This window comes from Macaca thibetana, chromosome 11 (assembly GCF_024542745.1).
Source record: "Macaca thibetana thibetana isolate TM-01 chromosome 11, ASM2454274v1, whole genome shotgun sequence".
Classification (NCBI taxonomy): Eukaryota; Metazoa; Chordata; class Mammalia; order Primates; family Cercopithecidae; genus Macaca; species Macaca thibetana.
In genome coordinates, this window is record NC_065588.1 from 93,815,501 (window position 1) to 93,821,500 (window position 6,000).

A 6,000-nucleotide genomic window follows, 5' to 3' on the forward strand; every position below is an offset into this window, starting at 1 on the left:
AAATACTACACATGCTATTTTCTCAGGAAGAAGAGTGAGGTTTATTTTTTGTTAATGAAATGCCAAACAAGCCTGGCTGATGTGCCAGGCAGAATTAAATTGGAGCGTCTTTGGCAGTAGTCTTCATTGTTCCATCCGTGCAAGTGTTTTATGAAAATTTAGCTGAAACATTTTTAAAAAATGTTTTGGCCAGATTCTTTTTAGAATAAAGTTGGGACATTCAGAAATTTGGGCAGTACTCATGATATTATAAATATTTCCAAGACTGACTAAATAAGCCCCATTGTGATCTTACTCATTTGATTCAGGCTGTTCTTTCCACATCCATCTCAAAATTTCAGCCCTTGGCCAACACGAACATGAATGTAGTGGCAAAGTTCAGATTTACAAACATTGTAAAGTCATTCTATTTTTAATTTAAATTCCCTCAACCTATGTTTTACAACACTGTTTATTCACTGTCTCTTTTTGTTCCTCCTAATATCAGAGAAGGAACAAACATACATGCCTTAAGGAATCCCTTTGGAAACCAAAGTTTCCCAAAAGCACACAACAAAATGGAAAATAGACAAAAAGTACATTCCAGGTTTTAAGTACATTGTCCAGTTTTTATTAACATCTTGGGGATTGGCAAACTTTTACTTAGCTAGTTTAGTGAGTATTTTAGTTTTTGTGGAGAATATGAGGTCTATTATGAATACTCATCTCTTCTGTGGTAGCTCAAAAGCAGTCAGAGACAATACCTAAAGAGAAGAGTGTGACTGTGTTCCAATAAACTTTATTGATACAAACAGGCAGCAGCCTGGGTTAGGCCACTGGTCATGGTTTGCCAGCCCTCCATGTAGCTTCCCATTACTCCTCATTACTTCCATTAGTAATTTTTTTTGTTTTGATTTTTGACATCATGGAAATAAATGTTTATGCTTTACTTCCATCACAAGTAAAATTGTAGGTTATATCAAAGACAAATACAGGAATTTCTCAAAGATTAGAAAAAATTGATACTCTTTAAGATTTTTTCCACATTTTTATTTATTTGTTTATGGGGGTGGTTAGTGCAGAGGAACCCAGAGGCCCCTCATGCCAAGCACCACCCAAGATTTTTTCTATTTTTGAAGTTCCTGCTTACACAACTGTAAGTTTCTTGAGGGGAGCAAATAGATGAGAATTTGTCTTATACTCTCACTATGACCAGGTGCATGGCTCATGGGACAGTCATATTTTCAAATGAATGAATGAATGACTAGGGCACTGTATGTTATTGTCAGTTTGATAATATTGTAGACAAAATATGAGACTTGAATTTTTAGTTTCTTGGCCCTTTGTGCTCTGTTATTTCAAAGCTTCCCATATTAGTTGTACAGATAAAGGGCTAAAGAACCACGCGGTTGATGATGGTGAAAGTGGGATGTGCTTTCACCTAAGCCCGTGTTCCGAAACAGCTACTCATGGAGGTTTTTGTGTAAGCATGTATAGATAGGTTTTTAAAAAGTAGGGTACAATTTTTATTTCTAGTGCTTTAAATCTGTTCAGTTAAAAACAAGAAGGAACATTCTTTTTGTGGTGAATGTGGGCTGAGAGCAAGATGGATTTACTAGTATTTTCTATTCCTTAGATTTGAGGTTAACATGAGCATAATGTCCTGGATGAAGCTTTGGAAGTACTTGTGAAGGGTAAGTGGCCGTAAGCCAGAAAAGATGCTATGTCCTTCAATTAAAAAATGTTTATTTTGCAGAACAATGTGACCAACAGAAATTGGTAGACTCGATGATTAAAAAAAGCTTGTAATTACACTCAGTGTTCTCTATGTGGAGGTGCTATGACGTATATCTCCTTCGTTTCTTTAAAAAATAATTGTAAAAATAATAGCTATATTGAAATTTAAATAGTGAAAAGGAACTGTACCTCCGCCCTCCCCAATTCTACTTCTTTTCCCAGAAGAACTATTAATTGATTTTTGTCATTTTACACTTTTTTCTTTAAGTACACTTTTTTCTTTAAGTACACTTGTCTTTGTGTGTATGTAAAGCCCAAGTGGGACGATATTATACTTAACGTTCTACAAGTTGCTTTTTGACCTAATATATATAATGTATCATTCCATGCTAGCCAATGTAAACCTCCTTCATTCTCTTTATTACTGTACTGCCCTTTATATAACCATTTTATACATTCCTTTCTTTCTTCTTTAAGCACTATGGATTGTGCTTTGCTTATACGCTAAAGATACTTGTATTAGTTAATTAAGGAGATGGAAATAGCTCTTCTTGTGGTAGGGAAATGAATATCTACCTTTATTAATCTAGTTCTACTTTTAAGTGATTTATGAATGATTGTCGATGGAGTTTTATAGCCCTCTGCCAAATATGTCCTCAGTTCTTACAGTGATATATTTTTGTGTGAATGGGTGTGTCTATAGCAATACAACCATAAGAGCTATGCCTGCACATGCACGCTCACTCACATATGCAGATTTATTTATTTCAAGTAGACAGTTCCGATGGCCAAGCTCAGAACCGGAGATCATTCTGACATGTATCTGCCTTTTGTGACAATGACATCCTAACAGATATAGTGTGCAGATGCTGAGCTTTTAGAATATTCTACCATTCTGCAATAATTGCTACATGCTTTTAGCCATATTAACAAGAGCATCTTTAGCTTCCTATGTGCCGAAACCTTTTTACTATTCAGAGACAGCTATTTTTGAAATTTCAGAATTTGCTTGCAGCCTTTTTCTCTGCAAGATCTTCCCATCTATTTCAACTGTGTCAAACTATGATAAAAACAGAAGAAAACAAGGATAGACTATACATGTCACTCACATTGGCTGAGACATAAGCTGAGAGAGCAAGAATTGGATGATGAAGGAATAAATGTATCATCATTTGGAAAAGAGCTCTTCTCTTTCAAGCTATATATAACTCTTCCATTGTAAACTGAGTAAGACTATTAATAGCAATAATTATAATAATACCTTAGACTTTTCTAGTGCCATATAATTTACAGAGTCTTCCTTAGCTTTTAATTCCTTTCATCTTTTTGACAGTCTCATCAATTAGTCAGCACAGAGCTTATTATTTCCTCCCTATTTCCCCTTTCAGCAGTTACTTCTTGCTGTTCTTTCCACACCTGGTGGATCAGGGTCAGGCATGTAGAAGGCTTCCAGCCTTGAACACTACCCACAAGGCGTTATGTTTGGGCAAAATGCTTGGTGATATGTTAGAATGTGGACATTTGTGCTGAGGTTAACATCCCCTTAGGAGAATACAAATCATCAAAAAGCTCAGATCAGATAACTTAGAATGATTGAAGTCATGCTGCATTTTTGAAATAGAGACCTGTGAATATTAAAAATGGATAGCATGGATTAATTCCAAAGATTTATTCTCAGTTATACCATAGAGTCATTTGCATTCCATCCATTTATCTGGTAAATTAGCCACTGATAATCATAATTATGACCCTTAGGTACAATAAGACAATGAAATGCCTCCTGAATTATTAAAAAGTGTTAATTTATGTCTACTCTGTATGCAGTTTTTGAGTATTTTACTGCATTTCCACTCACTGAAAATTGGTTACCTATACATATGATAGATACATAAAATTAAATTTTACTCACGGTAATATTCCATTAGAAGAAATTCCTATTCCATATGATAGATACATAAAATTAAATTTTACTCACAGTAATATTTCATTAGAAGAAATTCCTATTCCTAGAAATTCCTATTCCTTGAGCAAGTGTGGTTATGTTATATACACATTTCCTCTAGATTTCTGTTTGATATACATGATCTTGACTGACTTGCTTGTTAGCTTTAGGTAATTACTTAAGAAAAATAATGCCAAGCATCTGCCTGATAATTTGTTATGAGCCAACATTGTCACATACATTAATTAATTATTATATGAGCCCCCAAAGGCATTATTACCAGTATTTTATAAAATAAGCCTCAGGAAGCATAAGCGGTTTGCTCAAAGCTACATAGCTAATAAGTGACAAAGAGGAGACACAGGTCCATATGTCCAAGTCAAGAACTTTTTCCATCAAGGCGCAGCCATGTTGGAAACTACCCTCCTAGCATTTACGTCAGAGTGTTTCAGCAAGCCTTGGGCCTCTCCACACGTAGGTCCACCTGGCAGTGTTTCTTTTTAGAGCTTGTCCAAGCAGGTAATATCAGCCAACAAGCCAGAGATCCAGAAAACTTGTAATCCTGATTATCTGTGCAAAGGGATAATGTTTCCCATAATACATTGCATTCCATCAACTTGGAGAGAGGTACACAGAATGCATCCTTTTGTAGAGGCTGCTTTATTTATTCTACAAGCCAGACCATGATAGAGTAGTACTCTTTGTAATAGCCTTTTACCATAGGTAAGAATGGTAAGCTTTGAAAAAAAATACAGGTATAGACATTCTCCATTTACCTTGGATACAAAACAAGTTTTCTGCCTTTGTCTGATAAAAACAACAGGCAGTGCCCACTCTAAAAAGGCAATGTGAAATAAGAGAGAACTCTGAATGGGCTTAATAATCACCTCCTGCTTTTTAAAAAAAATTCTAATCAGAAATCTGTTTTTAAACAAGCTGCCCTAATGTGAATAAGTGACATAGCAAAGTCATTACCTTGACATCCTCCTATGAAAAGCAGCAAAAGAAGATGGGGGCCATCTTTGAGGAAGAAAGACCTTTCCCGTTAATATTAAATAATTATTTGTAAGAAACAAATGATGTCTGAAGGTAGGGCTGATCTAGAGAAATTGGAAACATTAGAGCAGGTTTCAACTTTTTCATGAGATATTACTGATACTGAATGTAAATTTCCAACCAGAATAAAGCTGATAACACAGCAATACTACATTCATTCATTCTGGAATATTAAAGAGAAATGGCTTCTGTATATATTAACCCACTTATAATTATTTCTGACATGTTGAGTGTACTGGAGACAGAGAGAATAGAGGGTGATTGGGAGAAACGAATTTTTAATGGGATGTCAGTCTTCAAAGATTTGAATGAGTCATCCCAGAAATGATCATTCTTTAAGTATGACATTGCCACTTAATAAACGAACAGAAAATATTGAAAGGAATTCTGTCAACATTCTGGAACGACTGTAATTTTGCACAATCAAGCAAAATGACAAGATCAAGCTTGATGTCATGCTATATGACTTGTAATTCTGTGAAATTATAAAACTTATGAACAAAAGGGAATGAGAAATGTGTAGCATTGACGTGGGAGCAGCAGGGAGATGAGAAGCCTGAGATTCCAGTTCTGTCCCCTCTGACCTTGCTGATATGCAAATTGTTTCATTATGTAAAAAATAGCAGGGGTGAAACAATCAAGGTTTCCTAAGAAAAGAATTTCCAGTTTCACCACAGAGAAGATAAGTTTTGCGTTTGGAACATCTGAGAGCATCTGAAGTGTTGTCTCATTAAAATTTATGATCATCAGAATTAATTCACATTCATTTCTTTAAGAACCAAATCACCTGGGTTGGATTTGTGTGTGGAATCATAAGAAAAGGATAATGAGAAATGACAGCAGGTCTATGGAGTAGCCAACGAGAGACACTGGGTAGATGTGACCTTTTTTAAACTTTCCATTTGATATTTGGAGATTATTTGTTAGACTTCATATATGATATGAAATAAGGAGTATCCTTTCTAAAACTTAAAAGATCTAAATGTCTTTAAAAGAGACCTAAACATGCAACAAAAAGAAAAATGAAACTGCCACAGAAAATAATAATTTTGTAGTTTGTTCAGAAAATCTGAAAAACACATTTGATGGACCTCGAGCAGCTGGGGTGGAGGGAGTGGGGCATTGAGTAGCAGCAGAAACAGCTGCAGCTAATAATGTTTGTTGAAGATACTGGAGATAATGCTGTGACTGACACTGTGCTTAACATAGAAAGTCTGAACATCATATAACTTCCCCACATAGTTACTGCAACAGTCCATTCCCTTTGCTAGGGAAGCCTCATCCTC

The 6,000-nt window shown here is 35.4% G+C and overlaps 1 long non-coding RNA gene across 9 annotated transcripts in view; it reads left to right on the plus strand.

The window, feature by feature from the left end:
* Positions 1-6,000, plus strand: part of LOC126930014 (uncharacterized) — a 101,768-nt gene that overhangs the window by 18,413 nt on the left and 77,355 nt on the right. For 6 of the 9 annotated variants that reach the window (XR_007717432.1, XR_007717426.1, XR_007717431.1 and 3 more), the window contains exon 4: positions 1,616-1,673. The exons of the other annotated variants lie outside the window; for them this stretch is intronic. This is a non-coding gene — a long non-coding RNA (uncharacterized LOC126930014). The remainder of the gene's footprint in view (positions 1-1,615; positions 1,674-6,000) is intronic. 9 annotated transcript variants of the gene reach the window in all.